The following is a 12,412-nucleotide window of genomic DNA, read 5'->3' on the forward strand; positions in this document are numbered from 1 at the left end:
ACATGGCGCAAACTTATCTTCATCTGATCCTGAACTACAAGAGAAAAAAAAGAAAAAGGCATCAGTGTGGGAAAGAAGGCATGATGTTGTGATTTCTCAGTTGCACATTTTGCTTGATGATTATTGTCCATCTCATTATGTGGAGCTTTGAGCACCTCTTCACCTGAAGAATAGGCCACAGCAAACAACAAGAACATGCAAAGTGCCTTGAGAGGGAAAATGTCTTACAGATATAATCATGTCCACTTTGTTCTTATTGTCAGTTAGAGAGCTGTTAAGGGTTATAATTCGCCTGGTCTGGAGTCTAGAGACCGATACTCAACCAATAAGTGATTTCAGCTGTGAATATCAATATTTCTTAATTAAAGATGATGATATTTTGCCAAACACTTGATTGCTATGAAGATGAAAATTAAATACTAGAATTCTGCACTAGAAAATTTTAATAAAGAATACTTCATTATACACACACACACACCATCAAAACAAAGCAAATATTATGTCTTATTACAGTGGGAAAAAAATCTAATTTGATATCTTTGTCTTGTTAACCACGAAAAAAAATCAAAAGATGTTTAAAACAAGATAATATTAATACAAAAATTATAATAATTATTATATAATGATAATCATAATAATAATAATTTAGAATAATAGCAATTATCACAAATATATTGTAACTACAATATTTTACAAAATTATGGTTAATAATAATTGATTAATAATAATAATAATAATAATATTCACAATCTTAATAAACATGCTTAAAATATACAATTATCCTAGTATGAGCAAAATAAGAATATATATATATATATATATATAATTGGAAAAAGTTCCAATTAAACAGTATGTATTTTTGGAATTTTTGACAGTATTTCTGCACTATATATATATATATATATATATATATATATATATATATAGTGCAGAAATACTGTCAAAAATTCCAAAAATACATAATATAGTAGATTTGATCTTCTCTGACTGCCTATGGTCACTGTAAGCTTCAGCTGTATGAAAAAAAAGCAGCATCAATATCCTTTTAAACTTGTATTCACAATTTAGCACAATAGCATCTGGATATCCTAATATTCTTTTTTAGGATTTTAGGATAAAGTTGGGATAAGTGAGGACAACCAAAGTAAGATTGAGGTAATCTTATTTGAATCCACAAATGATTAAAAAGCAGTCTGTTCATGTTCAGTGCATAAAGTGTCTGTGCTTCAGTACCATGTAAAAATACATCCTCGTCTTTTCTAGCATATGCACTATCGCAAAAAAAAAGACTAACAAGATATATGATGCTGAAAAGGATTTCTTGGTACTAAGATGAGTGCATCCCTAGTGTATACAGTAGTATATGATCACATGAGTATCTGTGCAAGTACACACACTTTCAGGACAGACATGCACTTCTGCAGAGTGCACTTGGAGGACTGGGCTTCCTGTCAACACTGGAATCTTCGACCCAAACACAGCCAGATTTGGTACTACAGATAGGAATAAATGTATGAACACAGACACATTAACTCCTCGGCTTAGCTGGACAACAATTTCCACTCTCGTGTGCCAAGCCAGAATCCTGATGTCCCGAAAATACCCCCTCTGACAATTCAAAGGCCATTCGGTTTTATCCTGAGTGCAAAAGGGAGATAGCAGGATTATTAACAGAGGAAACATGTCGAGGATGGACATAACAAGGGTCTTCATTTTATTAAAACAGCCAGAGAGTCTCATAAGGTACACTGAATAAGAAGTGGCCGCTCTCGTGGGAAAACATCTGCGAGATGAAGACTAGCCATAGGATGGAAGGCAGCAGTAACTCAAAAAAAATGTAAACTAATCAAATGGTTGATCCTTTGGGGGGAGCACATCTCTGAGAGGAAATGTGTGAGAAAGGAGGGTTGGAGGGGACGAAAACAAATGACTCTTTTAGAGTGGATACAAAGCGGACTTCAAAAGCAGTAAAAAATGTGTGCATTCCAGTACACAGCACAGTTTGGAAACCACAAACCAGATTTTGCAAGGACAAATGAGTTGCATGAGAATAAAGAAAACAGAAAAGATGTAAAATGAAAAAAAAAAAAACAGACAAAACATACAAACCCAAATCCCCTAAAACACTTGAAACAACAACACACAAAACAAGATAATGAGAGTCTAGCTGATGGCATCCTGTAATTAAATGGATTTTCATTCGGAAAGAAACACCACCCTAAAAAAAATATAAAAACATGGCCAAACCCACCAGATTTTTTTGCCTGGAAGATTTATTTTATATGTTTTTTTTTTTTTTTTTTTTATGACCCGAGACCTCACATGAACTTTTTGACTTCTTCTGTGGACACTTCAAATGTTGTGGTTTACAAACAGAAAAACAAGGAGGCCTAAAAATTGCAGATCTGCACAGCAGTGTTGGCGCCTCGATTTCAAAATGCTAATTTTAAAGAAGAATCCAAAAAAGAAATGATCAAAAAGTTCCAATTAAACAGTACAACATCATCATCACTCTTTAACACCCCAAGGTCAAAGGCAGAGTGTATTTTGGGTTTTGTAAATATAATAGCCATTGCTTTCCTCTGTACACTCTAAAAACTGCTGGGTTGAAAACAACCCAATTTGGGTTATTTTGACAACCCAGCGCTGGGTCAAAAAGGGACGAACCCAGCGCTGGGTTGTTTTAACCCAACCAGTTGGGTTATCATATTTAACCCAGCCTGCTGGGTTGCCTTTTTTATGGTTTAAAATGACTATATTGCAGGGTTTAAAAAAAACAGAGCGGGTGTTTTTTTTTATCACTGTATTTCAGAAGGAAAACTACTGTATTTAGAAAATGTTCGATATCATTTCGCATATGCTTGATAAGGCAGCGTTTGTGAGCTCAGCGATGCTCTGCAGCCGTTACCGGAGAAACCCTTACCTCTCCCGCTCTTAGCGCCTCCTGCTGGCAGAAAATAAACTCGCAGAGTGCAGCCATGTGGGGAAACAATGCATTTCTACGTTAAAATTAACCCAAATTGAGCTAGGCATTAAACCTACAAATGTTGTTCATTTTAAATATCACTTTTACACACAAATAATAATTACCAAAAGGAAAATATTTATTAAAAACAAGAGAAAAGTCAAAAAGTAACATGTTAGAAGAAATGCAGAAAAGGATGGCATTAACAGCTACAGAGTTCATAAACAAAGCATTGAACATTTGATGAATATAACTTAAGATCAAATTGGACTTTGTTCAATTGTATATATTGTATAAAAATATACGAAAACACATACAATAAATTTACAATTAGTTAGGTTTTTTTCCAACTATTCTGGCATGACAGTACACAAATAAATCACAACATTAACTTTGATATTATAACCTTTAACAGACGCATGTGTGTGTGTGTGTGTGTGTGAAAGAATGTGAGCAGGTGTATGAATGACAGAGTGTAAACTTTTCTACTAAACAACACAGAAAAAGCATTTAACTTTTTTTTTTTAACAAATTATACACTTACAGTTTGTTTCATTGTCCATGAATACAGATCATGCATCACGGTCAATTTTCATGATCTCTTTAGCATAACTGATGTAATCATGAAGAAACCCCATCAGCACAGCATGTGACATCTTCTACATCATCCAGGGCAGCGTCCTCCTTTAAAACCACCGCTGTTTAGGGGAAAGAAGATTCTCCTCTCTGACCAGCATTCATCCCAGTCACCGCCTGTTCTTCATCAGTGGCCTAAGAGAAACAAATTAGAAAAAATTAAACATTTAATTCAACTATCCATTTTCAGGTAGAGGTGTATTCACATCCGTAAGGATAGGTAAATAATCGGTTTTAAAGTTTCAACACTTTGTGCGGTTGTTTAATGTCTCAGTCCACCACAGCTCTCATGAAGTCTATAATGGCAGCACTAGTGTGAGGACATGCGATATTGTTTGAATAAATATTGCTTTCAGAAAGCTTCTTTACTGAAACATTAAAACAGTCATGACATTCACATACCTCACAATATTCATGTACATGGAGGGCTGCTCTTCAAACCGTTAGTTCACCAAATAATTAAAATGTTCATAATTTACTCTCCCCATGTTTTTCCAGACTCATACAAACTCTGTTCATTTTTTGGAAAACATATGAATATATTTAATATTCTCTTTTTGTGTCCTCCATTGCTGGTCTGGGAGACCAATATTTTATTTTGAACATACATGTTTGCTATCATATAATTTAAGATGTATTCATATATAAATATCAGAATTTACTTCTACAATAACTATTTATGAAGCTTGAAAATACTGATTATCTAAACTATAAATGGATTAACAAATATTATGAGAAAACTAAAAATATATTAATTTATGTTGTAAAGACAGACAAAAGTCTTATAGGTTTGGAATGACTTGAGGGCAAGTAAATGATTTTTTGTGTGAACTTTACCTCTAAGAGCGCAGACCAAGAATAATGACTCTCCAAATCAGACAACTCCAAAGTTGGTTTGAGTTCTGCAATGAAAAACACAGACATCAATGGTCTTAATGAAATGAGCACATAATCACACTGTTGTTGCATCAAAATGTGAAGTAAACTGGCAGGAGACAACAGAAAAATTTATTTTCTAAAAATAACTTGCATAAAATCTCAAGGGAATGATGATCTCCCATGTCTCTTGCTTTTAACATCTACAAAAACAAAAAACAAACATTATTTTACTCTAAGTAAAAAAACAACAACTGATAACATGAAATTATGAAGTTTACTTGCCTTAAACGATCTTTCCCTCTCTTCAGAAGAAGCTGAGAAAACCACCTCCTCACACAAGCAGACTTGTGTGTCCTTAACTCCAGTTAGTTTGAGTTCTGCAAAGAGGGGCATCAATGGTTTCAATAAAATATTAACATATACATACATACATATATAAAATCACACTGTTTTTGCATCAAAATGTGAAGTTAACAGGCAGGACACAACAGAAACATAAATTTTCTAAAAAAAAAAAAGTAATAATAATTTAACTTACATCAGTCTCAAAAGAATGAAGTTATCTTGTCTCTGGATTTCAACATCTAAAAAAAAACACACACATTATTTTAGTCTTAGTAAAAATAAAGATAACTTGATGTTATTCTGAAGTTTACTCTCCTTAAACCGTCTGTCCCTCTCTTCAGAACACCTCCTCCTCATCCTCACACAGGTCTGTGACTCCTCACACAAACAGCTTCTGTGTCTTTAACTCTCAGCGCGAGGACAATGAAGACAGGAGCTGGACAAGTCTGAAACATTACATGTAAAACATACTTTTAACAGTTACCACTTCAACAGCCTCAAAATAATTATGCTAGTCTTTACTACACAATGCCGTTTCCTTTAGGAGACAAACATACATTCAGTTTAACCGCGAAAAAAAAAGACAAATTCACATGAGCGTAACCGTGACCATAACCGTCTGTTAACGCCTCAAAGAGAACAGATAATGTAAAATCTTATGTAAATATGACAAAATACATTCACAGACGTTATATTAAAAGTACATCCTCCGTTCAGTAACGTTACATGAGGCAGTTAAGACCTCCGTGTCCTAGGCGAAAACCGCGTCCGTTTTTTTTATATAACGTTAGATATAACGTTAAGCTCCTTTGTTTCCGCCTTTCATACAACCGGGTAAACAATAAAAGATAACTTTACATTTTGAATATTTAACGTTACTTACCATAGTCTTTCACTCGCTTCTCGCTTCTATCACGCTGAGAAAATGGCGGCTGCTCGCACTGGAGAGACATACGATTTTGACGTGACGTGCGTGCTCTCCTTCACGTCCGCGTCCTCAACCCACCCCGCTGGGTTAAAAAAGATAGTTATTTTCAACCCAAACTTGGGTTAAAACATCCCAAAGTCCTATCCAACGGCCTCAACCCAGCAGTTGGGTTGAAAAAACAACCCAGCGTTTTTTAGAGTGTACTCTGTAATCGTGCAGCTTGTTACACAGAAACATGCAAAGCAACTGGACTTACAATTTTCACCTACAGCAAACCATAAAACAGAAAAAAGAAAAGTGAAGTCCACACCATTGCAAACATACTGTGCTGGTCCTGAGCACCTTAAAATGTAAAACGGGACACCCCATGGTCGCAAATCCACATCAAGTGCAGCATTCGGGACAGGGACCGCACTCATTCTGAGATAGGCTTGAATACATAAAGGAGTTTCATTTTAAATATTGATGTAAAGTATTGTTATGTCAAAAGTCAAGGAGCTATTCTTTTTTTATTAAAATAGGACATTTTGAATAATAATTATTAGTGATAAAAAATTTTTTTAATGAATAACAACTGCACAGTAATTATAAATAAAACATTTATTGGCTGGATGAAACGTTCAAAATGTGCAAAGAAACCTGTTTTTTCTCAATAAAACAGAATATTGAGATTTTTTTTTTTATAAATAAATATTCAGTGATTATTAAAAAATGCATAATTTTCATTAAAACGTTTATTAACGTTTACAAACGTTAAAAATGTGCGAAATAAACCTGTTTTTCCACCCAAAAAAATTTTTTTACGATAGTTGGTGATAAAAATTTCCTTATTATTATCAAATAAACTGATTATTATTAAAACATTTATTGGCTGAATAACACTTGCAAAATAAACATGGTCACCACTTTTTTTCCCCCCACGGATGTGTTCTTTTATCGTGTCCTGGATAAATAAGGACAGGATCGAATGTGACACATGTCATCTGCAGGCAAGCCGATGCATTTTTTTCCACACATGCTGAAACCTGGGGCAGCAGCTCGTGATGTTACAGCTCAGCACCTGGAGTGCTAATGAGAGGCGCCATCTCACTCTAGTTCCATCTAGACACCCGTCTCCATCTCTTGGTCCTTTTCTTTATTTCTTTTCCCCCTTTTCTGATACAAGGCTCACAGACTTGTTAGATAAATTCAGACAGTGACAGCTTGTCAGGTCTCTGCGACAGGGTAGGATAGCCCAGAAAAATGTGTGAAGATCTACTTCCATGGCATGCAAATTCAAGATCTCAGCACACTTAAAGCGGCAGGTCACCTTAAACTGAACCTAAAACTGAAAATTCTAGGAATTAATATTTTGGCAGGTAAATGATAAATAGCCCATAGTAAAATTCTATACTACTTTGTTCTAAATAAATGTAAAAAAAAAATGCATATAAAATACTACAAATAAAAAATAAATAAAAATAGACTGCTGTTCAAAAGTTTACTGTTTAACATTTAGTCTCAGAAACGCTGTAATGAAAAATACAGTAAAAATGTATTTAGGTGCTCAAGTAATCTTTTATTAGCAATGATAATGAAAACAGTAATTATTTTTCTGCATAGTATTTTTGTAAAAACCATGATACATTTATTACATTTTTTTTTTATAAAGTTCAAAAGAAAACCATTTATTTGAAAATGAAATTTTGTAACATTAAACTTTACGGTCACATTTAAATCAATTTAATGTTTGCAGAATAAAAGTATTTATTTATTTTAAAAAATTAGAAAATAGTGTTCAGCATGAACTGATAATCATTTTGGGATAATTCAATTTAACAGTGTTGCTTAATTCATACAGTTTTTAAAGATAACTATAACTTCTATAACTTTAGAAGATGGCAATGGTAAATGTAAAATAATACCAACAAATAAAATATATATTTAATATCAGTAGCCAATATGTTGTCAATAGATTGTGCATCTAGAAAACTCTGCCTTAATTTACTCATATTGCCTACAACCTGGAGGACTTACTTTCTTCTGTAGGACACAAAATGTAAAGTTATGAACAATGTTCATAGGGGCTTTCAAGCTCCAAAAATCCTCATTTCTGAAACCAATGCTGACTTTTTTGTTTTGTTCTGATGAGGGACGTACATTTTAGCTGTTTAATAATGAACATCATATCATAGATTATAAATAACCCTCATACTCCTTCATATGAGACTATATGTTCCTATAAGGATGTCAAAAACTCATTTAAATGAAAAGGCATGGGTTTCTGATTCCATACAATGAACTTTGGCTTTATACTGACTTCAGAATGGCTACATCAGCAAAGAAGAAATCCTCAGAGCTCAAAAACCTTGACCTTTTCTTCTCTTCATGCACTTTTCCTGTTTCTTAAGCCTACAATTCCATAGCTAACATCATATTAGCCATTACACATGGACTGTCTACTATGTTCTTCTATGTTCGTCCTTTTGATAAGAACATTCAGCAGCAGAAATAGCAGAACTGTCAAAGCTGAGGTCATACTTGCACTTTGTACCGATCTAAGCAAGGATGTGAAGCATTAAAGACACTATTTATGCTTTTAAAAAAGCACAGTGCCATCATAGAAAGCTAGCGTTTAGCTAAAGATCTATGGCGCCATCTAGCGTAAGCACTTTTTCTGGTTTTCTGAATAAAGCTGAACCTAATTGTAAATCTGTATGATCTGCAGGCAATCACCGACACACACATGTAAACACACTAACAAGCAAGTAATCAGCAGGGCAAATAAAACAAACAAGCATGCTACTGGTTTCCATAATTCATCAAATCCGGCATAAATTGAATCTAAATCAAACAGGAGACCTTCCTGGCTGTTTGGCTACAGTCTTAAGCTTGACACGGCTTGTACAATATGTTCCAACGCTTAATAGTATCATGTCCTGAGGCCTTTTTCTCTGCTAGACAGGCTGAACTAAGCTGTTGTAACCCCTTCAGCTAGCTGACCGCCTCAGTGCATGCTATGCCCCTCGGGAAGCGGGAGGTGTATCTGTCTCTCTCTCCGTTACTCCATAGTCCCTGCCTCCTAATTACACCAGAGGAATCATCTACACCACATCACAGGCTCCTGCCGATCTGTCAATCATATTTCTTCTGAGCAGCAAGGCATTGCTTCAGCCCTGAAGAGATGGAGAAGGAAATACAGCTAAAGGAGATTGACACCTCCCTTGTGGGCTCCGTAAGCTCGGATGGAAGAGGTGCGTGTCTGTGAGTTCATACATCCCTCTTTCTGTCTCATATTACTGCTGTTGTTGGATCTAGATATATTTATTATTTTGATTCAATATCATACTCATCATAAATCAGAGGGTGTGAGCAGAAGAGATGAATCAGTCAGAAAGATGTGCAGAAAAGCAGCAAATATACACATGACCGCTATTGATTTAAACCAGTGAGGCTATAGATGGGTCAATGAAAATTTGAAAATTTGAAATTTATTCAAACAATTAATTCGCTACTATACAAAATTTTGTATTAATTTAGTTTTTTTTTTTTTTTTTTAAGTCTCATATGCTCACAAATGAGGGAGTTATTTAATAAAAATACAGTAAAAGTAGTAATATAGGGAAATGAAGTTACAAAATTCTAATCAAATCAAAGCCATCTGGTATGACCAACTTGTAGAAACATAAAACAGCAGATGAAATCATGGAACACCACTGCAAACCTTAATAACTGACTGTGTGTCAAGGTCAATAAGTTAAAATCATTTTATGTTTTTTTTTTGGGGGGGGGGGGGGGGTTTGACAAGGCAAGTTTAGGTCTGGTTGTAAAAATGTCATGCGTGATGTCTCATATTTATGAATGAATAAATTCATGACATCTATTAAAATTTAATTTTTTTAACCTTGAAAACTGACTTGAAAATGTCATAAAAGTTTTTCAAAACCATATGAAGCCAATATGAATACAATGAGAACATTCCTACAAGAAGATCCGAGTGGGGGGGGGGGGATACAACACGACTAAAATGGGAACATGAGAGATCCAGGCTGTAAGGGAGAAGTATGAAAGATATCAGATTCTGCGATGTTAAAGAGATAACCTCATGCTGATGTCTTGCCGAGCATGACCAAACCAAGTCTCAGTGAGAAGCTCATATCCATCACTTAGTTACCGTTTTTTGTCAGGCGGCGAGAAAGACGCCCTACTTTATGACACAAGTGGTCCCACAAAAATAAAACCATGAATCACACACAGCACAGTGTTCCAATGCTAGTGAATAGCCTTTGGTGGGGAAGGCAGGGAGGGGCCCCTGTGGCGATAAGCCCGGAGAACTCTGCACCCTTCAAGTCAGCCAACTCACATTGAGCACAACCAATGAGTCAAGACCAACAAAGTCAATAAGTACCCTTGGAGAACACAAACTAGGGACAAAAGTGTGCCCCAGAAACAGGGCGTGTTACTGCCAGGAATCACTAGAATGTTCCCAGAACAAGCAATTTAAGCTATTAAAGCCTTGAATAAAGTCTTGGACAGCGTATGAACTACAAAAACAACTCATATGTTCCCAAAACTCGTTGTGGATAAGTTTAATTTGATGCAAGGTTCATAAAATAAAATAAAAAAACTTTTTGTGAGTGACTGAAGTAGTCAATCAGAAAGTACTTTGCAAAGTTCAAAAGGTCACGGTCTGTGGTTTTGGTCTGAAAACATGTTGGTCTGGATATGGTCTTTGGACTTTGACTTTCATCAGGATTCTGGTTTTGAAACATCTAGTTAGACAACAATGGAAGTTACTGCACATCATGTCTAATTCTCCAGAGACAGACCATAATACACTAAGCCCTAGATCTACAAACCAACCCAAAAATGGACTAGTGTTTGTACACTCCATCTGCTGAAGCATCTGCTCTGACTGTTTCAACGCGGCAATGTCTTGACAGAATCACAGACCCACACAGTGCTGCAAATCTCCATTTTCCACAAACGATCCCCTGACAGAATAGCATACGGCCCATTTCTACTACTATTACCACCACTGCAGCTTGAGTTACTGTGATAAACTGCTTATGCATTATTAAAAATGTTTGCATTTCTTGAAATTTTAGGATCTTGAGCTCTTCTCTTTCTTCACTGCTATGAATGTGTTGGTTACTAGCAGTCAGGCTATTAGATTTTACCAAAGAGCTTGCATTTACAAGTCTCTTTAGTTGTGTCCCAAATTCAGCAGCTAAGCCACATGAAACACTGTAGCTACCTGTGTACCTTTTATAGATTTAGACAACATAAACTGAAACACTTCAACACTATAAAAAAGTTGTTTCCAATTAGCAGTATTGGCTATGGCCCAAAAACAAAACAACACAAATTTGTTTACTTCCATTACAAAAAATTGGAATAAAGTACAAATCAAAAAACTGGAAAAAAATAGAAAAACCTTTCTTTAAAACAAATTAGGCTGAAAATGTTCCATTTTTCTACAAAAAAAAACCTTACCCTTGGTTGAGCATAACCTGCGGTAAGGGGCTCTCTAAAATGATGAAAAAAGCATTCCTGTTTGTTGTGTCTTCACCCCAATTTCTCAAAACCAAATGCGTTTACCTTTGAAAAAAGCCCTTGAACCATCGATGACGGTTGTCAAATGGTAAATGCAAGGGCATGAAAGGTTAAGGCCAGATGTCGCATGGAAGTCATTTCATCCAATGATTGCACTTAATGATCATATAACAACCAAGGAGCATAAGGCTGTTTTGTAAGAGCAGGTGCACCATATGACACAAATATTGTTTGATCATGATGTTGCAATATTCAATATGATAATGACCTCATATGCACATGCAAAATGTCAATAATGTAATGAACACCTTGTTTGGTTACCTCAATCACCAGATCTGTAATTGTTGAACATTTAGGTGCCACATTTCTATTTACACACTATATGTGACACGCTCTGGCATTTTGGTATTTTTTAAATCACAAAGCCTTTCAAAATGCCAATTAGTTATATAATAAATACACCCTGATATTTGAATAAAATAAGTAATTTTGTCAAAAAAGTTTTGAATCTTTAGAGGGCATTTTTGACAGCCACTAAATGGGTTAGCTCCAGCTTACCTTTCTGATCTACTGACACTCCACCAACCTACAAGAGCTCTTATGTCTGCGAACTTAGACCTCTTAGTGGTTCCTATAGCAAAACTTAAGAACAGAGGAGATAGAGCATTTTCTATTGCTGCTCCAAGACTGTGGAACAATCTCCCACCTGCAATTAGGACTGCACCCACCTTGTCCATTTTTAAAGTGAGGTTAAAGACTTTCCTATTTGATCTGTCTTGTACAAAATGAATGTTGATGTGGTTGTTCTGTTTGTCATTGTATTTTATCATGTTATGGTGCTTATTTAAAATTTTTGCATTCAGTATAGCTCATTGGTCAACGGAAGTTGTGTTTAATGGTGCTTTATAAATAAAGTGATTGACTGATTAAATGATTATATCTTGATGATGTCTAAAGTAGAAATTATATAATAAGACATAAAACATTTATTATAATTATATAATAAAACACAGTCTTTCATTCAGTGCATAAAACTCCAAAATGATGGAGTAAGGTGACATAGCAATTTTATTTAACATTTTAAGATAACTTTTTCAACTGCAAACCAACACACAAGGGCACTG

At 35.1% G+C, this 12,412-nt stretch overlaps 2 long non-coding RNA genes across 2 annotated transcripts; both read right to left on the reverse strand.

Moving 5' to 3' along the window:
• Positions 1-3,080: 3,080 nt before the first annotated feature.
• Positions 3,081-4,605, reverse strand: LOC127935062 (uncharacterized). The gene is made up of 2 exons (XR_008147963.1): positions 4,439-4,605; positions 3,081-3,736 (listed from the first exon to the last, which is right to left on the reverse strand). It is a non-coding gene; the product is annotated as an uncharacterized LOC127935062 (long non-coding RNA).
• Positions 4,606-4,761: 156 nt separating this feature from the next.
• Positions 4,762-5,957, reverse strand: LOC127935064 (uncharacterized). Its single transcript, XR_008147964.1, has 3 exons — positions 5,709-5,957; positions 5,019-5,271; positions 4,762-4,857 (listed from the first exon to the last, which is right to left on the reverse strand). It is a non-coding gene; the product is annotated as an uncharacterized LOC127935064 (long non-coding RNA).
• Positions 5,958-12,412: the final 6,455 nt, after the last annotated feature.

Source organism: Carassius gibelio, chromosome A19 (genome assembly GCF_023724105.1).
Source record: "Carassius gibelio isolate Cgi1373 ecotype wild population from Czech Republic chromosome A19, carGib1.2-hapl.c, whole genome shotgun sequence".
Taxonomy (NCBI): Eukaryota; Metazoa; Chordata; class Actinopteri; order Cypriniformes; family Cyprinidae; genus Carassius; species Carassius gibelio.